This window comes from Ranitomeya variabilis, chromosome 5 (genome assembly GCF_051348905.1).
Source record: "Ranitomeya variabilis isolate aRanVar5 chromosome 5, aRanVar5.hap1, whole genome shotgun sequence".
NCBI lineage: Eukaryota > Metazoa > Chordata > Amphibia > Anura > Dendrobatidae > Ranitomeya > Ranitomeya variabilis.
In genome coordinates, this window is record NC_135236.1 from 55,506,248 (window position 1) to 55,532,159 (window position 25,912).

At 44.7% G+C, this 25,912-nt stretch overlaps 1 long non-coding RNA gene across 4 annotated transcripts in view; it reads left to right on the forward strand.

The window, feature by feature from the left end:
• Positions 1 to 25,912, forward strand: part of LOC143774439 (uncharacterized) — a 46,496-nt gene that overhangs the window by 428 nt on the left and 20,156 nt on the right. The window contains exons 2-7 of one of the 4 annotated variants that reach the window (XR_013215535.1): positions 7,959 to 8,082; positions 9,714 to 10,051; positions 13,049 to 13,123; positions 13,222 to 13,285; positions 13,407 to 13,583; positions 13,660 to 13,728. This is a non-coding gene — a long non-coding RNA (uncharacterized LOC143774439). Of the gene's footprint in view, positions 1 to 7,958; positions 8,324 to 9,713; positions 10,052 to 13,048; positions 13,124 to 13,221; positions 13,584 to 13,659; positions 13,729 to 25,912 lie in introns of all 4 variants that reach the window. The other 3 variants (XR_013215534.1, XR_013215533.1, XR_013215532.1) reach the window with 3 other exon arrangements.

Below are 25,912 nucleotides of genomic sequence, written 5' to 3' on the forward strand. Positions count from 1 at the left end.
TCCTCCACGTCTGCCTGTGACTGCCATCATTTCCTTAGGGGGGGGGGGAAACCTCGTTCTGATATGTACTTTATCCCCTGCTGCCTGTATAGCGCCGCCATATGCAGCAGGCAGGTCACTGTGCACACAAGAGGATGTGCAGCACCACATGGCGTCTAGGGTGTCCCCTATGTATATCGACCCGGGGGGCAGCGACGTATGGACGCTCACCGATCAGCCATAACACAGGAGAGGGGAATGGCGTCTGTCAGGGCAGGATAAATTATCAGCAAGTGATCAGTCTCTTGTTATGAAAGCAGAGAATGGGCATGATCCAGAACAGGTTATGAGGTGTTCCCGGTGTGCTGCGGGTCTTGTGGGGTGTTCCCGGTATACGGCGGGTCTTGTGGGGTGTTCCCAGTATATGTCAGGTCTTGTGGGGTGTTCCCGGTATACGACGGGTCTTGTGGGGTGTTCTCAGTATATGGCGGGTCTTGTGGGGTGTTCTCGGTGTACGGCGGGTCTTGTGGGGTGTTCCCAGTATATGGCGGGTCTTGTGGGGTGTTCCCGGTGTGAGGCGGGTCTTGTGGGGTGTTCCCGGTATACGGCGGGTCTTGTGGGGTGTTCCCAGTATATGGCGGGTCTTGTGGGGTGTTCCCGGTATACGACGGGTCTTGTGGGGTGTTCCCAGTATATGGCAGGTCTTGTGGGGTGTGCTGCGGGTCTTGTGGGGTGTTCCCGGTATACGACGGGTCTTGTGGGGTGTTCCCAGTATATGGCAGGTCTTGTGGGGTGTGCTGCGGGTCTTGTGGGGTGTTCCCGGTATACGACGGGTCTTGTGGGGTGTTCCCAGTATATGGCAGGTCTTGTGGGGTGTTCCCGGTATACGACGGGTCTTGTGGGGTGTTCCCGGTATACGACGGGTCTTGTGGGGTGTTCCCGGTATACGACGGGTCTTGTGGGGTGTTCCCGGTATACGACGGGTCTTGTGGGGTGTTCCCGGTATACGACGGGTCTTGTGGGGTGTTCCCGGTATACGACGGGTCTTGTGGGGTGTTCCCGGTATACGACGGGTCTTGTGGGGTGTTCCCGGTATACGACGGGTCTTGTGGGGTGTTCCCGGTATACGACGGGTCTTGTGGGGTGTTCCCGGTATACGGCGGGTCTTGTGGGGTGTTCTCGGTGTACTGCGGGTCTTGTAGGGTGTTCTCGGTGTACTGCGGGTCTTGTAGGGTGTTCCCGGTATATAGTGGGTCTTGTGGGGTGTTCTTGGTATAAGGTGGGGTGTTCCCAGTATACGACGGGTCTTGTGGGGTGTTCCCGGTATACGACGGGTCTTGTGGGGTGTTCCCGGTATATAGTGGGTCTTGTGGGGTGTTCCCGGTATATAGTGGGTCTTGTGGGGTATTCCTTGTATATGGCGGGTCTTGTGGGGTGTTCCCGGTGTGAGGCGGGTCTTGTGGGGTGTTCCCGGTGTGAGGCGGGTCTTGTGGGGTGTTCCCAGTATATGGCAGGTCTTGTGGGGTGTTCTCGGTGTACTGCGGGTCTTGTGGGGTGTTCCCGGTATATAGTGGGTCTTGTGGGGTGTTCTTGGTATAAGGTGGGGTATTCCTTGTATATGGCGGGTCTTGTGGGGTGTTCCCGGTATATATGGTGGGTCTTGTGGGGTGTTCCCGGTGTGCTGCGGGTCTTGTGGGGTGTTCCCGGTGTACTGCGGGTCTTGTGGGCTGTTCCCGGTGTATGGCGGGTCTTGTGGGCTGTTCTTGGTATAAGGTGGGGTATTCCTTGTATATGGCGGGTCTTGTGGGGTGTTCCCGGTGTACGGCGGGTCTTGTGGGCTGTTCCCGGTGTACGGCGGGTCTTGTGGCGGTTCTCTTGGTATTCTGCAGGTCTTGTTAGGGTGACCCCTGCTGTTACAGGAAAATACAGGTTACATGACACATTTGGTGCCTGCTGGAGGTGGTACAGGCTAAGCTACAGAGGCTGCTCTATATACTGAAACATCATGTACATGTACGTCCCACGTTGAAAAGGGGGTTAAGGGCTCTAATAATAATCCTGGCTGCATAGGCAATGAGTCCTGCAGTTTCAACATTTTAGAGTATTTTTGCAGCAAGCAATTGCTGTGGTTGTGAATGCCAAAGGAGGTCCATTAAGCTCCTAGACTGACCATCCTCTGACTGGCAACTACTTGCCTCTGCTGCCCTTCAATGATTGCTACCGACTCAGGCAGCTATTCTCCTGCTTTCTGTGATGTCACCTCGACAGAGCAGTTCCTCTCTTCCACTCTGTTAACGGGGCGTCACTACCGACGTCATGTTAATTGACAGCTGTCTCAGACTTCCCTGATAGCAAGTCAGTGAAAAATGGACAGCAAACAGATGCAACACGTGTGCTGAGCTTTTTATTTGTGAACCCATTCACTGGAATCAGCTGGTTTGCTATACAAATTGGTACAAATTAGGTCTTCTGTTTTTACTTGTGTCACCAATCATTTGTCAAAAGACCTATTGTGTGTGTCTGCTGTGCAATAAAATCAGACTGCACAAGGACAACAAACTGACAGAGAAGACCAAGATCACACAGATCCCACTGCTGCCATTTGTAAGAAGACATAACTCCACTGCCACCAATCGTCAGGGCAATTATGCAGTTGACTGACCAGCGATGAACGAAGCCGTGGCTGCCTCCACTTCTAGGCCTCTTACTGGGAAAGTCAGTGAGCGTATGATATATACTCCTTCAATTCCAAAGCATGTAACATATATATTACATGGTGGCCCGATTCTAACGCATCGGGTATGCTAGAATATGTGTGTAGTTTATTTATGATGATATCAGAATAATGCAATAAATACACAGGTTCGGACGGTCGGGCGCGACCAATTAGCGAAGCGTGGCTTAAATCCTGCGGCAATTCGCAGCTGGACTGCGACTGTCGCTGATTGTTCGCGGCCGGGCACAAACCAATCAGTGAAGCCAGGGCCAGCTCCAGGTTTTTGAGGGCCCTGGGCAAAAGAGTCTCACAGCCCACGTAGCATATAGCAGCCCACGTAGTATATAGCACAGCTACGTAGTATATAACAGCCACATAGTATATAGCACAGCTACGTAGTATATAACAGCTCAAGTAGCATATAACAGCCCACGTAGTATATAGCACAGCCACGTAGTATATAGCACAACCACGTAGTATATTGCACAGCCATGTAGTCTATAGCACAGCCAGACACGTATATAGCACAGCCACATAGTATATTGCAAAGCCACGTAGTATATAGCACAGCAATGTAGTATATAACGCAGCCCACGCAGTTTATAACAGCCCAAGGAGTATATAACACAGGCCACGTAGTATATAGCAATGTGGGCACCATATCCCTGTTGAAAAAAGAATTAAAATAAAAAATAGTTATATACTCACCTTCCGGCAGCCCCCGGATCCAGCCCAGGCCTTTAGCAATGCTCCTCGTGACACTCCGTTCCCAGTTATGCTTTGCGGCAATAACCCGTGATGATGTAGCGGTCTCGTGAGACCGCTACGTCATCTGGGGTCATTGCCGCAATGCATTCTTGGGACCGGAGCGTCACGAGGAGCGGGAAAGGCTGCTGCGGACGCTGGCAGGTGAGAATATAATGATTTTTTTAATTATTATTTTTAACATATGTTTTTACTATTGATGCTGCATAAGGTCTGAAAGTCATAAAAAAATTTCAGTGAGAGTTGCTCGTAAGATTGCTAGAGAGGTAAATCGGAATCCATCCTGGACTGCAAATACCTGCAGAGAGACTTGGCAAACTCTGGAGTTGTGGTACATTGTACTACAGTTCAGAGACCACTGCGCAAATATGGACTTCATGGAAGAGTCAGCGGAAGAAAACCTGCATCATCGCCATAAAATTCAGCATCAGAAGAATGGAAAAGAACATCTAAACAAGCCTGATGCATTTTGGAAACAAGTTCTTTGGACCGATGAGGTTAAAATAGAACTCTTTGGCCACAATGATCAAAGGAATGTGTGGAGGTAAAAAAGGGCACAGAATTTCACGAAAAGAACATCTCGCCAACCATTAAGCATGTGGGTGGCTCAATCATGCTATGGAGCATTTCACAGGTAGAGGGAAGAATAAATTCAATGAAATTTCAACAAATTATTCATGCAAACATATCACCATCTGTAAAAAAGCTAAAGATGGAAAGAGGATGGCTTCTATAAATGGATAAAGATCCAAAAAACATACTTCAAAATCCACAATAAACTGACTCAAACGGCACAAGCTGAACGTTTTACAATGGCCCTCACAGTCCCCTGATCTGAACATCATTGAAAATCTGTGGCTAGACCTCCAAATAGCAGAGGATGCAAGACGAGCCAGGAATCTCACAGAACTGAAAGAATTTTCAAATGAGAATGAATAAAAAATGCAAAAGATGAAAATAAAAACAGTATATTTTTGCCTAAAATACAAAGGAAATATGTCATTTTAATTTTATGCCTTTTAGTGATCATTTTGTCTTCAGTTTGTCAACGTGCTTAAAGGGAACCTGTCACCCCCCCCCACCAGGGCCTATTAGGCTATATGCACACATTAATACATAACCATAGAAAACATGCGATCAAAGAACACCCAACAAAGTTTATAATAAAGAATAATACAAATACTTTATTGAAATCACATAAAACGGTATTACATTCCAGGGAGGGAAGTAGGAAAAAACACACAGGTCACAATGTGTACTAAGAAACGGCCAGGGGTACAGGCATGTGGACCAGAGATTAAAGGCATAAATATCTATGGTCTCAAGGACTCCACATTCACGCCATAGCAGAGAGCAATACCCAAATAGACAAAATAACTGAAAAATCAACCAAGGGTTAATGCTATAAAGAATACAACATAATTACCTGCACAGGCACAAAGTCACTCCTGGTCCACAGCGTGTACCCACCCCAACGCACGTTTCGGCGGAATAAGCCTTTCTCACCCCTTGAGAAAGGCTTATTCCGCCGAAACGTGCGTTGGGGTGGGTACACGCTGTGGACCAGGAGTGACTTTGTGCCTGTGCAGGTAATTATGTTGTATTCTTTATAGCATTAACCCTTGGTTGATTTTTCAGTTATTTTGTCTATTTGGGTATTGCTCTCTGCTATGGCGTGAATGTGGAGTCCTTGAGACCATAGATATTTATGCCTTTAATCTCTGGTCCACATGCCTGTACCCCTGGCCGTTTCTTAGTACACATTGTGACCTGTGTGTTTTTTCCTACTTCCCTCCCTGGCCTGTAATACCGTTTTATGTGATTTCAATAAAGTATTTGTATTATTCTTTATTATAAACTTTGTTGGGTGTTCTTTGATCGCATGTTTTCTATGGTTATGTATTATTATTTAGCGATTATCCCACAGACATGTCTGGTATGGCCCGTTGCATATAATCTATTATTTATTTTATATGATTAATATCTGGGCATTTTTTCTCATGAAGCTGTGGCTTTCATATATGCACACATTGCAGAATTGCCACAACTTCCGCTGCAATTCTGCGCCTCCTGCCGCGGGTATATCGCATGCGGAATTGGCATGCATATTCCCGCAGAAAACTAGCGTTTTGTAAGCATAATTAGCTTGCAGAATGCTAGCGTTTTCCAAGCGATCTGTAGCATCGCTTGGTAAACTGATTGACAGGTTGGTCACACTTGTCAAACATACTGTTTGACAAGTGTGACCAACTTTTTACTATTGATGCAGCCTATGCCGCATCAATAGTAAAAGATAGAATGTTAAAAATAATTTAAAAAATGGTTATACTCACCTTCCGCAAACAGCCGATCTCCTCAGCGGCTCCCGTTCCTATAGACGGTGTGTGTGCAGGACCTTCGATGACGTCGCGGTCACGTGACCGCGACGTCATCGCGGTCACGTGACCGCGACGTCATCGCGGTCATGTGACCGCGACGTCATCGCAGGTCCTTCACACACCATCTATAGGAACGGAAGCGGCCGTGTGCAGCACTGAGAGGCGGGAAGACTCCGGGGCCATCAGAGGGTGAGTATATCACGATTTTTTTATTTTAATTCTTTTTTTTTTTTAACAATTATATTATTATCCATGGAGGAGAGTCTCCTCTCCTCCACCCTGGGTACCAACCGCACATGATCTGCTTACTTCCCGCATGGTGGGCATAGCCCCATGCGGGAAGTAAGCAGATCAATGCATTCCTAGATGTGCGGAATCCCCGCGATTCCGCAAATTTAATGAACATGCTGCATTTTTTTCCGGAATGTGATTCCGCTCAGGAAACAAATGCAGCATGTACACAAAAAATGCAGATTGCATTCTATTAAATAGGATGCTTAATGTGAGCGGTTTTTTTCGCGGTTTTATAGCGTTTTTATAGCGAAAAATCTGCTACGTGTGCACATAGCCTTAAGGTAAAAGTGTCACCTTCAGCAGCACTAATGCTGCATTCTGTGAAGGTGGCTCTTATGCTTAGCATCCATAGGAACGGTGAAACAATCACTTTTATAAGTTTTGCGCCATACCTGTATTGAGTCAGGGAGGTATGATTTCTCCCTGACTAAAGCACCTCGCAGCCGTCCATCATCCCACCGGGCGCCGCCTCCTCTCTGTCTTGTGCCGGCGCCTGTGCTCTGCAACTATGTCTCGGGCATGCGCCGTGCGCGATGCCCTGGAACTTACATCAACTGATGTAAGTAGATCGCGCCTGCACACAACGGAGGCCCCAGATCCCGCCCCACAGTGTGTTATGATGTATTCACACTGCAGGGCTGGGAATCTGGCGCTGTGCCCAGGTGCGATCTACTTACATCACTTGATGTAAGTTCCAGGGCAGCGCGCACGGCGCATGCCCAAGAAATAATTGCAGAGCACAGGTGCCGGTGACGGCACAAGACAGGAGGCGGCACCCGGTGGGATGATGGACGGCTGCGAGGCGGCTGAGTCAGGGAGAAATCATACCTCCCTGACTCAATACAGGTATGGCGCCAAACTTATAAAAGTGATTATTTCACCGTTCCTATGGATACTAAGCATAAGAGCCACCTTCACAGAATGCAGCCTTAGTGCTGCTGAAGGTGATTTTTTTTTTACCTTAATAGGTCCTGGGGGGTGACAGGTTCCATTTAAAGAGAAGTACTAAACCTGATGTTCCAGGAATGGCTCTGATCTTTATGGAGGAAAGCACTACAATGTGGAAAACTGAACACTCTCACAGCGAGCTATGATTTCCAGAAATGAACAATGACAGACACCCAAACTCTGCTATTAGATCAAGGATACACCCACATACCTCCCCTTCGTGAGCTAATATGGGGGCTGGTTGTTGAATATGCTAAGTCATTTAGAACTTTATGATCTCCCCAACTTACAGAATATTTTTGCCCTTGAGGTCCCAAGCGATAGGTATTGTTATGTTTCCTATTGCAATCATCCATTATAGCATCATCCATTATCCCAATATTAAGTTGGAGGGGTTAGAATGGCCTTACGGTGATGTGAGTGTACATGTTATGTTTGTTCTTTTAATTTCTGCAAATATATCTCCCCTAAATATCAGATCTATGCAAACCCAAAATTCATTACTGGCTTCAAAGTAACTCAGACTAGCCCTTTGAACACAGAAAACTCTTGCCTCCGAAATGTACTTCTCCACCTCTGCATAAACGAATCAGAGTTTTGGTGGGTGGTTCTCAGAGCAGATCTCTGCTGTAATTAACTGTTCACTGCAAGAGGTCCCTAATTCAATGGAGGTTGAAGTGTCATCTTTTCCTCTCTTACCCAGTTATAATTAATCCTGTAGGTTCAATGTGAGGGTGGTATGCCCTCTCTCGGGAGATGTCTTTATGAATTTTAATTTTCTGAACAACACAAACATTGATGCATATTTACTAGGATCTGTAAATCACAGAACTGGTGAATCAGAGAACCGTTTTGCTTTACATGTTCTTTTTTTCTAGAAGCCGTGAAGCATCATGAAAGAAAATAACAGTAGATAAGGACTCTCATGGTATTGCAGAAGTCACAGGATGATCCACCATTGTTTCCTGCAGTCCCGATCTCCTACCACATGTGATATTTCAGGTGATGGCGTCAGTCTGGGATTTACACCTGAGTCCTGTCCTAACCTTACTTTGAGCTGTTTGTGTGCAGCTGTACCGTGTACCTGGGGCTTTGTCCTTAAAACACCTCAGCTGTAATTACAGTATCTCGGGATAAGACAGACAAGGCGGCAGAGACACAGACTCCTTGTAGTGTGGATTTACAGTAAGCATGATGACCGGAAAACATTGATGTTGTGAAAAAGACTTCACTTTTTTTCTTTGTGAATAGTAGAGTATTTTGCTTTGCTGTGAAGATTTTAAAAGGGATGTACCATCATTAAATATCTTATTTGTTTTCTAGATCGTAGAAAGTAACCCTGTTGCCTTCAGGACATGTTCATACATTCGGTATTTTGTCAATATGTTACCTCAGTATTTGAAAGCCCAAACCAGGAGTGGTTGAAAAATGCAGAAGTGGTGACGTGTTTCTATTATAACTTTCCTCTGATTTTTCCTCAGCTGGTTTTGGCATACAAATACTGATGGAAAATACTGACCAAATTCTGATACTGTGACCGTAGCCTTAAAGGGGTTGCCTGGTTAATCCATTAAAGACAAAAAAAAATGAAACTTGCTTCTCACAGCGGGGCTGTTCCTATGATGTTGGCGCTGCTCTTCCTGGTGGGTGAGGTCATGTATGACATACAGATATAAAATCTATGAATATTTGTATATACTATTTTGTATTTACTTGAACATATAACAAACTAGAGTTTTCTACAATGTAACTCAATCACTACGGCCAGTGTTAATTGTTAGGCTATGTGCGGATTTGCCTGCAGATCCGCAGCGGATTGGCCGCTGCCGATTCGCAGCTGTTTTCCATCAGGTATACAGTTCCATGTAAACCTATGGAAAACCAAATCCGCTGTGCCCATGGTGCGGAAAATACAGCTTGGAAACGCTGCGCTGTATTTTCCCCAGCATGTCAATTCTTTGTGCGGATTTCGCAGCGCTTTACACCTGTTCCTCAATAGGAATCCGCAGGTGAAATCCGCGGTAAATCCGCAGGTAAAACGCAGTGCTTTTTACCTGCGGATTTTTCACAAACGGTGCGGAAAAATCCACACACTAATCCGCACCGTGGGCACATAGCCTTAATGTCAAAAGCTTTCAGACGTGTCAGTCAGAATGCACATATGAGACAAATGTTCCTGAGCAGATAGGAGCTAGTGATGAGTGAGCAAGGTCAGAAAAGGTAATATCCGAGCATGCTCGTGTGCTGATAGTGTCTTCAGCATGCTCGAAAACTATTCTCGAATTGCCCTGGCTGCATGTCTCGTGGCTCTTCGACAGTCACAACACATGCAGGGATTGCCTGTTAGGTAATCCCTCACGTTTCATCCGGCGAAAATTGTTGATCCGGCGGCGGGAAAAAACATACAAAGTTACGTTCTTTTGTCTCTGGCGAAAAATTGGACAGTGCCGGATCTGGCGGCGTTTGGCGTTTGCTAGAACGGAAGCCTATTGGCGCTGGATCCGTCAAATGACGGAATCCGGCGTCAGATTCCGGTTTGTTAACTGCACATGCTCAGATACAATTGGCCAGCCCCCAATTAGGAAAGGTGTATATAAAGATTGCTAATAGAGCTTCTCTCATCCATTTACCAGCCAGCAAGCAAGGCACAGCCAGCCTGAGATGGACCTGCCAGCCAGAGCAAAAACCTGCCAGCACCTACCACGCCAGCAAGCCACAACCTACCAGGCCAGCCAGCCACAGCCTTCCAGGCCAGCCAGCCGCAGCATTCCAGGCCAGCCAGCCGCAGCATTCCAGGCCAGCCAGCCAGCACCTACCAGGCCAGCCAGCTACAGCCTTCCAGGCCAGCCAGCCAGCGCCTACCAGGCCAGCCAGCCACAGCCTTCCAGGCCAGCCAGCGCCTTCCAGGCCACCAGCCAGCTAAACAATGTCTTCTTCTGGGAGCCCTTCCCCGCGCCGTCTGCGCTGTGAGGTAAATAAATATTTTTTGTTTTGGTAATGTTCACGTGAAATACATATATATATGCAGCGCCCCAGAGTCCTGGTCGTTGAAGTACTGTGGCCCCGCCACTATGGGGAGCTATGGTACGTCTGATTGCACTAAGGAGTTTCTCTGACCAGGTACACTCACACCACACTTCACACTCCGGCCACCAGGGGGGGTGGTCCTATCTAGTAGGCCACTCCTCACAACTCTGGTAAAACTGGGGGTTGGACAGGAAGACAGGGAGAAGGAGCTGGGAAGAGCTAGTGAGAGGACCTGTCAGGGATGGGATCCTGGCAGACTCCTCAGAGCAGAACTAACCAGTGCCTAACGGGAATACAGTAAAGAGGAATTGAGACCAGAAGGAGTCGTGCTGTGAGAACGAAGCAACATCCTTCTGAGGCGCAAACAGTCGGTGGCCGGAACGCCGAGCAAGTAAGAGACTTTAAGTACACTGCAAACCACGGCCGGACAGCTAATTACAGGTTGGCTGTCTCACTTAACACCTAAGCAGACAACGGAGGCAGCTGAGGGAGAGGGGCGACTCTAGGGTCCCAGAAGAACTCCAGGCCTACCCCGTCATACGGGTGCGTCCTACCATATCACCTGGAGGACGGAGAGAACGAACAGCAGAGACAGACAGAAACAGTTGTGAGGACTATCCCGGGAGCTTAGCAGGGAAGAACTACAACACCCAGCGCTAGAAGGTAGACACTGATTTCCACCTGCAAAGAGAACTCCTGATGTGCCTTTGGACCGGCCGGTCTCTGACAACCCAGTTAACAGCGCTCTGGACTGAGGTCTCCAAAATCTTCAGTAAAGAGACCGCAACCTGGTGTCCTCATTATTTACCGCGACCTGCACCTCACAACTGCACCGCTACACCACCACTTATTGCACCGGACGTCCCCCACTGACGAACAGGGCCACGGACCGGGTCTAGCCACCGTGACAACCCCAGGACTGAGACCCAGAAGCCCGGCTCCGGGTACCCCTAGGCCCTGCGGCGGTGTGGGGGCGCTCCATATATATATATACCAAAAGTTTGGACACACCTTCACATTTAAAGCTTTTTATGTATTTTCATGACCATGAAAATTGTACATTCACACCGAAGGCATCAAAACTATGAATTAACACATGTGGAATTATATACTTAACAAAATTGTGAAACAACTGAAATTATGTCTTATATTCTAGGTTCTTCAAAGTGACCACCTTTTGCTTTGATGACTGCTTTGCACACTCTTGGCATTCTCTTGATGAGCTTCAAGAGGTAGTCACCAGGAATGGTTTTCACTTCACAGGTGTGCCCTGTCAGGTTTAATACGTGGGATTTCTTGCCTTATAAATGGGGTTGGGACCATCAGTTGTGTTGTGCAGAAGTCTGGTGGATACACAGCTGATAGTCCTACTGAATAGACTGTTAGAATTTGTATTATGGCAAGAAAAAAGCAGCTAAGTAAAGAAAAACGAGTGGCCATCATTATTTTAAGAAATTAATGTCAGTCAGTCCGAAAAATTGGGCAAACTTTGAAAGTGTCCCCAAGTGCAGTGGCAAAAACCATCAAGCGCTAAAAAGAAACTGGCTCACATGAGGACTGCCCCAGGAAAGGAAGACCAAGAGTCACCTCTGCTTCTGAGGATAAGTTTATCCGAGTCACCAGCCTCAGAAATCGCAGGTTATCAGCAGCTCAGATTAGAGACCAGATCAATGCCACACAGAGTTCTAACAGCAGACACATCTCTACAACAACTTTTAAGGCTACGTTCACATTAGCGTTGTGCGACGCAGCGTCGGGCGCCGCTGCGGCGACGCATGCGTGATGCACCCCTATATTTAACATGGGGGCGCATGGACATGCGTTGCACTTGCGTTTTGTGACGCATGCGTCACTGCGGCGCACGCATCAGGGCGCACAGGACGCAGCAAGTTGCATTTTTGGTGCGTCCAAAATCAAGCAAAAAAAGGACGCATGCGTCACAAAACAATGCGTTTTGCATGCGTTGTGCGTTGCGTCGCCGATGCGTCGCCGACGCAACACACAACAATGCAAATGTGAACGTAGCCTAAGAGGAGACTTTGTGCAGCAGGCCTTCATGGTAAAATAGCTGCTAGAAAACCACTGCTAAGGACAGGCAACAAGCGGAAGAGACCTGTTTGGGCTAAAGAACACAAGGAATGGACATTAGACCAGTGGAAATCTGTGCTTTGGTCATATGAGTCGAAATTTGAGATCTTTGGTTCCAACCACCGTGTCTTTGTGCGACGCAGAAAAGGTGAACGGATGGACTCTACATGCTTGGTTCCCACCGTGAAGCATGGAGGAGGAGGTGTGATGGTGTGGGGGTGCTTTGCTGGTGACACTGTTGGGGATTTATTCAAAATTGAAGGCATTCTGAACCAGCATGGTTACCACAGCATCTTGCAGCAGCATGCTATTCCAATCGGTTTGTGTTTAGTTGGACCATCATTTATTTTTCAAAAGGACAATGACCCCAAACACACCTCCAGGCTGTGTAAGGGCTATTTGACCAAGAAGGAGAGTGCTGGGGTGCTACGCCAGATGACCTGGCCTCCACAGTCACCAGACCTGAACCCACTCAAGATGGTTTGGGTTGAGCTGGACCGCAGAGTGAAGGCAAAAGGGCCAACAAGTGCTAAGCATCTCTGGGAACTCCTTCAAGATTGTTGGAAGACCATACCTCTTGAATCTCATCAAGAGAATGCCAAGAGTGTGCAAAGCAGTCATCAAAGCAAAAGGTGGCTACTTTGAAGAACCTAGAATATAAGACATATTTTCAGATGTTTCACACTTTTTTGTTAAGTATATAATTCCACATGTGGTAATTCATAGTTTTGATGCCTTCAGTGTGAATGTACAATTTTCATAGTCACGAAAATACAGAAAAATCTTTAAATGAGAAGGTGTGTCCAAACTTTTGGTCTGTACTGTATATGTATATATCATTTTTGTATAACAGGAAGCTGATGCATCAGAGGTGCTTCCAGAAGGAGACGAACAGGGTGGCGCAATACCCGTAGCGTGCTCTTAATTGGTAAGTTTCTTACATGCATCGCAGAACCACATCATCACAGAACACACAACACATAAGCCTATATCCAAGCACATAATATATATATTTTTTTTTATTAGCATTCCGATTCTGGGGCTTGATCAAGAGGTCCACAAAGCGCCTCCCTGGGTCGTCGGCATGAGCGTCAGTACCTTTTTTTTAATTTATTTTTTTTACACTTCATGTTGAGGATTTTAGTGTAATGTTTTGTTTTTTTTTATTTTTAAACTGGCTTCACATTATGCTCCTGACTCGGACGGTGAAGAGGCAGGTCTAAACATCGACTTCCTCATCGATCTAGTCCAAAAGCGGGAGCCGCTGTGGGAAATGGGGGACCGCTGCCACATCGGTCTTGGTGTGACCCGTCGGCTCTGGGAGCAAGTATTCAACGACGTTGTGGCCCACTGGGAGGACCTTGATGTTCAGACCCAGAATCAAGCGCGTAAGTATTCACAGTTCAGTTATGTTGCTGGATGTAATGTGTTGTATACTAACCAAGTTGTGCTTTCACTTTATAGGCGAAACAGTTATCAAGCGGTGGCGGTCAGTCAGGGATCGCTTCAATAAGGAGTTCAAAACCCAACCAGGTACAATACTTTGGGTAAAACAAGGTCAAATACTTTGGGTAACAAGGTCCAAGACAAATTTTTCAAACTTTATCATCCTGCCAGTCTATTCTTCCTTGAGGTGAAATAAAATATTCAGCAAATTTGTCCCTCATTCTGGCAACTGACACAGAACTTAGTAATGTTATGATAATCATGCAAGGTGGTTACTTCAAAGTTGTCATCAATGGAAATCTGTTCTTTCATATAACAAAATTGTGCAAGACCACACAAGCTTTCACCACCTCATCCACAGTGTCAGTCTTCAGGTTTATAGCGGTCAACAGAACTCGCCATTTGGCTGTTAGAATCCCAAAAGCGCACTCCACCATTCTTCGTGCTCGTGTTAGGCAGTAATTAAAAATTATTTTAGTTGGAGTCAATCCACTACTTGAGTATGGTTTCAGCAGGTGTTCCGAGAGTTGGAAGGCTTCATAAACACATACAAACGGCATTGGTGGCCCAGAGGTTTCAGGCAGTGGTCTTGGGGGTGGAAATTGGAAGGTGTTTCCATAGAGTTGACGCCCCATTGTAGACACTTTAAAAACTTGCGAATCATTGGAGCGGCCATAGGCCCCAATATCGACTGCTATAAACTTGTATTCAGCGTCTACGATGGCCATCAGCACAATGGAGAAACATTTCTTGTAGTTGAAATATTCTGAGCAAGATGCAGCAGGTTTGACGATGCATATATGTTCCCCGTCCACTGCACCCAAGCAATTTTGGTGGAATTTATCTGCAATTTCCAGCCAACTTTCCGTTGTGGGATAAATTCGTCATGTAAAGAGTCCCACAGTGCACGGCAGGTGTGCTTCACAATCCCGATATCGTAGAAATCTCAAGTCTGAACTGAAAATGGAGTGACGAATGGGATTCTCCAGTTGCAAGGAATCTGATAATTACTACAAAATAACAGCAACGACATTACAGTTATAAGTCAGCTTTAACAGTAGGAGATACTATAAAAATGGCTTACCGAAGAGTCCCCATCAGACGCTCTGCCGGTGAAATGGAGAAGCGGCAATATGTGTCACTTCTTCTGATGAGGTGTACAATCCGTTCCACCAATAAATCAAAGTTCTCCATTTGCATCCAAACATATGAGAGAAACTTTTCGGGGTTTCCTCTTAACTCCAGGTATAGTGTAGAATACACACCACGAGTCATTCTCTGTGCTGTTATTGGGTGGATCCAAAAACGTAGTCGGCGCAGACGCATGATGTGCTGTCTTTCTCGCTCCTTCTCCATAACAATCACTTTCAGACGATTCGCCTCAAACGTGAAATCCACATTAATCTTCAGAATGTTTGCCATCTTGCCTTCCATCTTCGCCACTTGCTCTATAACCTGTCAAAGATGGGCTGTAGGAACACTGTATATATACGTGTTCAGTAGCCAATAAGGTTTGGGAGCCTCCCATTGGCATTTTTAAAAAACGGATCCGTCGTAAAACGGATAAAAAAAAACAGAAGAAATGGATGAAAAACTGATGCGACAGATCCATTTTTTTGTCGGGTCCAGTGGAAAAAAAGGATCCTTCGCATCAGTTTTTCACAATTTACGCCGGATCCGTCGATCCGCTGGATTTAGCCTGACGGCAAAAAACTGATGTGTGAAAGTAGCCTTAAAGGGAACCTGTGCGCTGATTCATGCTGCCCGGACCAGGGACAATATGAATCAGACACTGGCGGTGTGCAGCTGGGAGAGTTTTAGGTTATGTGCAGCATTTTTGCAGTGTTTTTATTGCTACATTTTTTAATGAAAATTAAAAGCTGCTGCTTTTTACACTAACAGCAAAAGCTATGAGATTTTAGAAATCTTGTGCACACTCTTGTTTTTTTTGTTTGTTTGTTTGTTTAATCCTAAATTTGAGAACTGCACTATATCTATTTTTTTAGCCTCTTTTTTGCAGCGTTCTTTTTTACACCCACACAAAGCAATGTGAAAATGAAAAAAAAAACATGCAAAAAATTCCCGCAACATAAGTTTGCACCGCCTGATGATGAGCGAGGTTAAAAAAGCCGCTGAAGAACTGGCTCGACAAGTAATCCAACCGAAACATTTCAGTGTAAAAAAAATGCATGGCAGCAATAACGCACCCGGTGTCTGATTCATGCTGCTGGTAGTTTGGGCAGCGCAAATTAGCTCGCAGGTACCTTTTAAAAGAAATGTGTCATCAGTAAGTGACCTATTAAACCAGGATTTTTATGTTAAACCCTTTGAGACCAAACCCATTTTTTTTTTTCAGATGTGACATGTCACTTTGTGTGCTAATAACTCTGGAATGTTTCAGCATCTCGTAGTGTTTCTCAGACTGTTTTTTTTTTATTGCATGTACTTTGTGTTAGGGGTAAATTTAAGTCAATATGTTTTGCAATTATTAGTGACAATATTGGAAATGACACAAATTTAGAAAAAATAGCAGTTAATATACTTTGTTTATATACTGAGAGAGGTGTCCACATTCACCCATGCATACAGACATTAGCCTTCGGTAAGTGTTCACATTTGGACAGGGAGGTCAGGGACCCATCAGATTAATGAGGCCACCTTGACGATGGTTGATGGGCTCACACTATTTGGCCAAATTTTGTGCAAACCTTCTCATAAATATTTTTCCTAATGGTCAAAAGCCATTTTGCTATTCATATTTCATCTATTTCATATTCGACATGCTTTGGCACGATAGAGTGCAACTTTTTTTTGTATATTGTACTAGCTGAAGAGCCCGGCGTTGCCTGGTCATAGTAAATATCTGTGGTTAGTTATAGCACCTCACTTCTCTCATTTTCCCATCACGCCTCTCATTTTTCCCCTCACATCTCTCATTCCCCCCCTCACTCCTCTCATTCCCCCCTAACACTTGTCATTTCGACCTCACATCTGTCATTTTCCGATCATTCCACTATTTTCCCTCACTCCTCTCATTTTGCACTCACACCTTTTCATTTTTACCTCACACCTCTCATTTTCACCTCACACCTCTCATTTTCCCCTCAGTATACACATGTTTGTCATCTCCCTTATATATAGTATACACCTGTATGTCATCTCCTGTATATAGTACAGTATATACCTGTATGTCATCTCCTCCTGTATATTGTATATACCTGTGCCTCATCTCCTCCTGTATATAGTATATACTTGTATGTCATCTCCTCCTGTATATAGTATATACCTGTATGTCATCTCCTCCTGTATATAGTATATATCTGTATGTCATTTCCTCCTGTATACAGTATATACCTGTGTCCTCTCCTCCTGTATATAGTATATACCTGTATGTCATCTGCTCCTGTATATAGTATATACCTGTGTGTCATCTGCTCCTGTATATAGTATATACCTGTATGTCATCTCCTCCTGTATATAGTATATACCTGTGTGTCATCTCCCCTGTATATAGTATATACCTGTATGTCATCTCCTCCTGTATATATCTGTGTGTCATCTGCTCCTGTATATAGTATATACCTGTGTGTCATCTCCCTGTAAATAGTATGTACCTGTATGTCATCTCCTCCTGTATTAGACCTCGTTCACACGTTATTTGGTCAGTATTTTTACCTCAGTATTTGTAAGCTAAATTGGCAGCCTGATAAATCCCCAGCCAACAGGAAGCCCTCCCCCTGGCAGTATATATTAGCTCACACATACACATAATAGACTGGTCATGTGACTGACAGCTGCCGTATTTCCTATATGGTAGATTTGTTGCTCTTGTAGTTTGTCTGCTTATTAATCAGATTTTTATTTTTGAAGGATAATACGAGACTTGTATGTGTTTTAGGGTGAGTTTTATGTGTCACATTGTGTGTGTTGAGTTGCGTGTGGCGACATGCATGTAGCGACTTTTGTGAGATGAGTTTTGTGTGGCGACATGCGTGTAGCAACTTTTTGTGTGTCGAGATGCATGTGACAGGTTAGTGTAGCAAGTTGTGTGCAGCAAGTTTTGCGCATGGCGAGGTTTGCGCGTGGCGAGTTTTATGTGTGGTGCGTTTTGAGTATGTGCAAGTTTTGTGTGAGGCAACTTTTGCTTGTGTTGCAACTTTTGTGCATGTGGCCATTTTTCCGCGTGTGCAAGTTTTGCGTGTGGTGAGTTTTCCACGAGGTGAGTTTTGCATGTGTGGCGAGTTTTGCATGTGGCGAATTTTGCGCGTGGCGAGTTTTGAGTGGCGACTTTTGTGTTTGGACTTTTATGTAGCGAGGTTGGTGTATGTGTGGTGAAATGTGTGCTGAGGGTGGTATATGTGTTCAAGCACGTGGTAGTGTGTGGTGCATTTTGTGTGTGTGTTCATATCCCCGTGTGTGGTGATTATCCCATGTCGGGGCCCCACCTTAGCAACTGTATGGTATGTACTCTTTGGCGCCATAGCTCTCATTCTTTAAGTCCCCCTTGTTCACATCTGGCAGCTGTCAATTTGCCTCCAACACTTTTCCTTTTACTTTTTCCCCATTATGTAAATAGGGGAAAAATTGTTTGGTGAATTGGAATGCGCGGGGGTTAAAATTTCGCCTCACAACATAGCCTATGACGCTCTCGGGATCCAGACGTGTGACTGTGCAAAATTTTGTGGCTGTAGCTACGACGGTGCAGATGCCAATCCCGGACACACACACACACACACACACATTCAGCTTTATATATTAGATATGAAGGTAGCTGCTCCTGGTATGCACCTATTCACACTAGTTTGGATGTGCCAGTTGTTTTTCTGTCATGCAAATTTCCACAGTCATTGATGATATGGGGCTGCATGTCAGGTAAAGGCACTGGGGAAATGGCTGTCATTACATCTTCAATAAATGAACAAGTTTATGTTGATATTTTGGACACTTTTCTTATCCCATCAATTGAAAGGATATTTGGGGATGATGAAATCATTTTTCAAGATGATAATGCATCCTGCCATAGAGCAAAAACTGTGAAAACATTCCTTGAAAAGACACATAAGGTCAATGTCATGGCCTGCAAATAGTCCGGATCTCAATCCAATTGAAAATCTTTGGTGGAAGTTGAAGAAAATGGTCCATGACAAGGCTCCAACCTGCAAAGCTGATCTGGCAACAGCAATCAGAGAAAGTTGGAGCCAGATTGATGACGAGTCCTGTGTGACACTCAGTCCATGCCTCAGAGACTGCAAGCTGTTATAAAAGCCAGAGGTGGTGCAACAAAATGCTAATGATATTTTGGAGTGTTTTTTTGTTTGTTTGTTTTTCATGATTCCATAATTTTTTCCTCAGAATTGAGTGACTCCATAATTTTTCCCCTATGCTTGGTTAAAAAAAGTAACCATTACTGACTACCACATTTTTTGTTCTTGATTTCTTTTAGTGTTTCTTAAAGTGAGAAAAGTTGCCATTTGAAATTACTTTAATTTTGTGCCATGTCTGTGATCTGCTTTTTTCTTTCTACAAAATTAAACAACTGAATGAACATCCTCCAAGGCCGGTGATTCCATAATTTTTGCCAGGGGTTGTAGAGATGTTATCAATGCTTGACCCACGGTGAACTCTTGAGCGTGGGAACATGAACTGGAATTTTCCCATGCTCCAGAGGTCATCCCAGTTCAGGCTGTGAGACAGCGCAGCATCAGTGACGGCACCGCTAATCACTGAAGCTGCTGCTCGCAGTCGTGCTGAACTGGGATGAGCTCTAGACCGTGGGAAAATGCCAGTTCATTTTCCCAAGCTCAAGAGGTCGCCGCAGGTCAAGCTGTGAGTCAGCGCAGCATCAGTGATGTCAGCGCTAGTCGCTGATGCTGCCGCTGGCAGCTTCTCATTCATTCATCAGTGGTTTACAACCGGGACGGTCAGATTAGCGCCGCTCCCGGTTGTAAACTATATATCCCCTAGATATGGATTGCGGCGTGGGACTTGTTAAGGATATGCAATCATATTTAGTTATGAAGATATACAAAATATAAATGAACAGATGCTACACCTGCATCATTAACACTCGCATCCAATATGGACGCTTCCTATATATATATATATATATATATATATATATATATATATATACACTCACTGGCCACTTTATTAGGTACACCTGTCCAACTTCTTGTTAACACTTAATTTCTAATCAGCCAATCACATGGCGGCAACTCAGTGCATTTAGGCATGTAGACATGGTCAAGACAATCTCCTGCAGTTCAAACCGAGCATCAGTATGGGGAAGAAAGGTGATTTGAGTGCCTTTGAACGTGGCATGGTTGTTGGTGCCAGAAGGGCTGGTCTGAGTATTTCAGAAACTGCTGATCTACTGGGATTTTCACGCACAACCATCTCTAGGGTTTACAGAGAATGGTCCGAAAAAGAAAAAAAATCCAGTGAGCGGCAGTTCTGTGGGCGGAAATGCCTTGTTGATGCCAGAGGTCAGAGGAGAATGGGCAGACTGGTTCGAGCTGATAGAAAGGCAACAGTGACTCAAATCGCCACCCGTTACAACCAAGGTAGGCCTAAGAGCATCTCTGAACGCACAGTGCGTCGAACTTTGAGGCAGATGGGCTACAGCAGCAGAAGACCACACCGGGTACCACTCCTTTCAGCTAAGAACAGGAAACTGAGGCTACAATTTGTACAAGCTCATCGAAATTGGACAGTAGAAGATTGGAAAAACGTTGCTTGGTCTGATGAGTCTCGATTTCTGCTGCGACATTCGGATGGTAGGGTCAGAATTTGGCGTAAACAACATGAAAGCATGGATCCATCCTGCCTTGTATGGAGCATCTTTGGGATGTGCAGCCGACAAATCTGCGGCAACTGTGTGATGCCATCATGTCAATATGGACCAAAATCTCTGAGGAATGCTTCCAGCACCTTGTTGAATCTATGCCACGAAGAATTGAGGCAGTTCTGAAGGCAAAAGGGGTCCAACCCGTTACTAGCATGGTGTACCTAATAAAGTGGCCGGTGAGTGTATATTATGAGTACAATATATTGGAGCACAATGCTGATCTTAAAACTATGTTGTGTAACGCATTATGACTCAGTAACTTTTAATGTATTGTTCCCTACACTTGCCAATATCTTGACCTGTGGTAGATGTTGACATAACCAGCTTGTGTCCGGGAGCTAGTGCTCCTATGTTGTTCCTATATCCGGAGTAAGTAACATCAGCACCCAAGAAAATTAGGTAATGCATTGGCAAGCACTTTGCTTTTTCTCAATAAACCCCCCTGTATTTCCCGGAATAAACAGAAATAATTTTAGACACAATCAAGCTGTCTTGGTGTATTTCTCCGTTCACGTATACCATCCATTCAATTTGGCCATAGACAATTAATAAGAGTCTCACCTTAGTGGAACTACCTCAACAGACTGAATGTCAGACAGGTATGGTATATTGTTGGTTTGTTATTTTTTCTGTATTGCAGGAGATCGAGGGCGTCGCATGGATTAGCAGTAACAATAAAATGGTCAAACTGTGTTTAGCATTTTATTTCATTAGAATATTTTATTCAGGCTGTGTCTTTATTTAACCCTTTACCAACTATAGGATTAGTAATGGATAGCTGTCTTATTGACACCTTTCCATTACTAAGCCGGGCTTGATGTCACCTTTCAATACAATGGTGACATCAACCCCACAACTATTACCCCACTTACCACTGCTATAGGGCAAGTGGCAAGAGCGAGGCTAAGTGCTGAAATTGGTGCCTTTTCTGGGGCAGCTGAGTGCTGATGTTTTTAGCTGGGGGGGCAATAACCATGGTTCCTTCCTAGGCTATTAATATTAGCCCGCAGCTGGCATAGCCTTTGCTAATTATTAATTATAGGGGGACCCCACATCATTTTTTCAGGGGGTCCCCTATTTTAATAGCCAGTAAAGGCTAAGTATACAGCTGTGAGCTGATATTAATAGCCTAGGAAGCTCCATAGGTATTACCCCCTTCCCAGGCTATAAACATCTGCCCCCAGTCACTGACTTTCCCTCTGCTGGTTTTGAAAATTGCGCCGGAGCCCAGGCCATTTTTTCCAATAAATCATTTATTATTTAAATACATGTCCAGTAATTTGCACACGCAATGTACTAATTGTATTGATCACACACAAATATATATAATGGCGCTTTGTCCTGCTGGAAAAAACAGTCCTCAGAGTTGAGGAACATTGCCTGAGCAGAAGAAATCAACTGTTTTTCCAGGATAAAACTGTTTTTCCAGGATAACCTTGTATGTGGCTTGATTCATACGTCCTTCAGAAAGAACAAACTGCCCAATTCCAGCCTTGCTGAAGCATCCCCAGATCATCACCAAGCCTCCACCAAATTTCACAGTAGGTGCAACACTCTGTGGCTTGTATGCCTCTCTAGATCTCCTTCTAACCATTAATCGACCAGGTGTTGATCTGGGGATGCTTCAGCAAGGCTGGAATTGGGCTGGTTAATCTTTGTGAAGGACGTATGAATCAAGTCGCATACAAGGTTATCCTGGAAAAACAGTTAATTACTTCTGCTCAGGCAATGTTCCCCAACTCTGAGGACTGTTTTTTCCAGCAGAACCATGTGCCATTCCACACAGCTAGGTCAATCAAGGTGTGGATGAAGGACCACCACATCAAATCCCTGTCATAGCTAGCGCTATCTCCAGACCTGAAGCCCATTGAAAACCTCTGGAATGTAATCAAGAGGAAGATGGATAGTGATAAGCCATCAGACAAAGAAGAACTGCTTAAATTTTTGTACTAGGAGAGGCATAAGGTCACCCAAAAGCAGTGTGAAAGACTGGTGGAAAGCATGCCAATACGCATGAAAGCTGTGATTAAAAATCATAGTTATTCCACAAAATATTGATTTCTGAACTCTTCCTGAGTTAAAACATCAGTATTGTTGTTTCTAAATGATTATGAACTTTTTTTTTTTTGCTTTATTTTAGGTCTGCAGGCAATGCATTTTTTTGTTATACATATATATATATATATATATATATATATATATATATATATATATATATATATATGTGTGTGTATTTATATATATATATATAGAGAGAGAAAAATCAAACTGAAAATTTTGCAGTGGTCCCTTAATTTTTGCCAGAGCTGTGTGTATGTGTATGTATATATATATATATATATATATATATATATATATATATATATATATATATATATATATATATATATATATATATATATATACATACAGTGGGGCAAAAAAATGCAGAAAATCATTGTCTGTTTTATTAACATTTGATTTGCATATTATGGTGGAAAATAAGTATTTGGTCAGAAACAAACAATCAAGATTTCTGGCTCTCACAGACCTGTAACTTCTTCTTTAAGAGTCTCATCTTTCCTCCCCTCATTACCTGTAGTAATGGCACCTGTTTAAACTTGTTATCAGTATAAAAAGACACTTGTGCACACCCTCAAACAGTCTGACTCCAAACTCCACTATGGTGAAGACCAAAGAGCTGTCAAAGGACACCAGAAACAAAATTGTAGCCCTGTACCAGGCTGGGAAGACTGAATCTGCAATAGCCAACCAGCTTGGAGTGAAGAAATCAACAGTGGGAGCAATAATTAGAAAATGGAAGACATACAAGACCACTGATAATCTCCCTCGATCTGGGGCTCCACGCAAAATCCCACCCCGTGGGGTCAGAATGATCACAAGAACGATGAGCAAAAATCCCAGAACCACGCGGGGGGACCTAGTGAATGAACTGCAGAGAGCTGGGACCAATGTAACAAGGCCTACCATAAGTAACACACTACGCCACCATGGACTCAGATCCTGCAGTGCCAGACGTGTCCCACTGCTTAAGCCAGTACATGTCCGGGCCCGTCTGAAGTTTGCTAGAGAGCATTTGGATGATCCAGAGGAGTTTTGGGAGAATGTCCTATGGTCTGATGAAACCAAACTGGAACTGTTTGTTAGAAACACAACTTGTCGTGTTTGGAGGAAAAAGAATACTGAGTTGCATCCATCAAACACCATACCTACTGTAAAGCATGGTGGTGGAAACATCATGCTTTGGGGCTGTTTCTCTGCAAAGGGGCCAGGACGACTGATCCGGGTACATGAAAGAATGAATGGGGCCATGTATCGTGAGATTTTGAGTGCAAACCTCCTTCCATCAGCAAGGGCATTGAAGATGAAACGTGGCTGGGTCTTTCAACATGACAGTGATCCAAAGCACACCGCCAGGGCAACGAAGGAGTGGCTTCGTAAGAAGCATTTCAAGGTCCTGGAGTGGCCTAGCCAGTCTCCAGATCTCAACCCTATAGAAAACCTTTGGAGGGAGTTGAAAGTCCATGTTGCCCAATGACAGGCCCAAAACATCACTGCTCTAGAGGAGATCTGCATGGAGGAATGGGCCAACATACCAACAACAGTGTGTGGCAACCTTGTGAAGACTTACAGAAAACGTTTGACCTCTGTCATTGCCAACAAAGGATATTTTACAAAGTATTGAGATGAAATTTTGTTTCTGACCAAATACTTATTTTCCACCATAATATGCAAATCAAATGTTAAAAAAAAAAACAGACAATGTGATTTTCTGGATTTTTTTTTCTCAGCTTGTCTCCCATAGTTGAGGTCTACCTATGATGTAAATTACAGACGCCTCATCTTTTTAAGTGGTGGAACTTGCACTATTGCTGACTGACTAAATACTTTTTTGCCCCACTATATATATATATATATATATATATATATATATATATATATATATATATATATAGCATATCATGGCAGCTAAGCATCGAGACACTGCAGTTATTTCAACGGCAGTTAGTCACTGCAGGAGTCAGGACCCCACACTATGTACCTGTCTCTTTTGGGTATGGCTGCTGAGTAAGCACTTCCTATTACTTTGACCTAGCTTTTCTTTTAACCCATCTGACCCCTTCACCATGTTCACATATGCCCTTACAGTATTTGCTCCATTAATCCTCCCTCTCCTTCGCTATCCCCAAACCCCAGCACCCTCTACCCAAATAATCATCTCCCCTTCCCTTTTACCTACCCACCTGACCTCCTCAGCTGACCTGCTCCTCAACGTCAGATTATTAATTTTATTATAGCGCCATTTATTCCATGGCGCTTTACATGTGAGGAGGGGTATACATAATAAAAACAGGTACAATAATCTTGAACAATACAAGTCGCAACTGGTACAGGAGGAGAGAGGACCCTGCCCGCGACGGCTCACAATCCACAAGGGATGGGTGAGGATACAGTATGTGAGGATAGAGCTGGTCGTGCAGTGGTTTGGTCGATCAGTGGTTACTGCAGGTTGTAGGCTTGCCGGAAGAGGTAGGTCTTCAGGTTCTTTTTGAAGGTTTCGATGGTAGGTGAGAGTCTAATATGTTGTGGTAGAGAGTTCCAGAGTAGGGGTGATGCGCGAGAGAAATCTTGCATGCGATTGTGGGAAGAGGAGATAAGAGGGGAGTAGAGAAGGAGATCGTGTGAGGATCGGAGGTTGCGTGCAGGAAAGTACCGGGAGACGAGGTCACAGATGCATGAGGAGACAGGTTGTGGATGGCTTTGTATGTCATGGTTAGGCTTTTGTACTGGAGTCTCTGGGTAATGGGGAGCCAGTGAAGGGATTGACAGGGTAGAGGCTGGGGAATAGCGGGGGGACAGGTGGATTAGTTGGGCAGCTGAGTTTAGAATAGATTGGAGGGGTGTGAGAATGTTAGAGGGGAGGCCCCAGAGCAGGAGGTTACAGTAGTCGAGGTGGGAGATGATGAGGGCATGGACTAGGGTTTTTGCAGATTCTTGGTTTAGGAATGTACGGATCCGTGAAATATTTTTGAGTTGAAGGCGGCAGGAAGTGGAAAGGGCTTGGATATGCGGTTTGAAGAAGAGATCAGTGTCGAGTATTACCCCGAGACAGCGAGCTTGTGGGACTGGGGAGAGTGGGCAGCCGTTTACTGTAATGGATAGGTTCGTTGGGGGGGGGGGGGGGGGTCGCGTGAGATGGGGGAAAGACAATGAATTCTGTTTAGTCCATGTTAAGTTTTAGAAATCTAGCAGAGAAGAAGGATGAAATAGTGGATAGACATTGGGGGATTCTAGTTAGTAGGGTGGTGATATCTCTAATAAAACAAGCCGGCAACTCTCTCCCACCTGCTCTCCCTCTCTCTGCTTCTCCTCACTGCTGGCAACATATCTCCCAATCCTGGACCCCCACAGCTCATTCCTCCC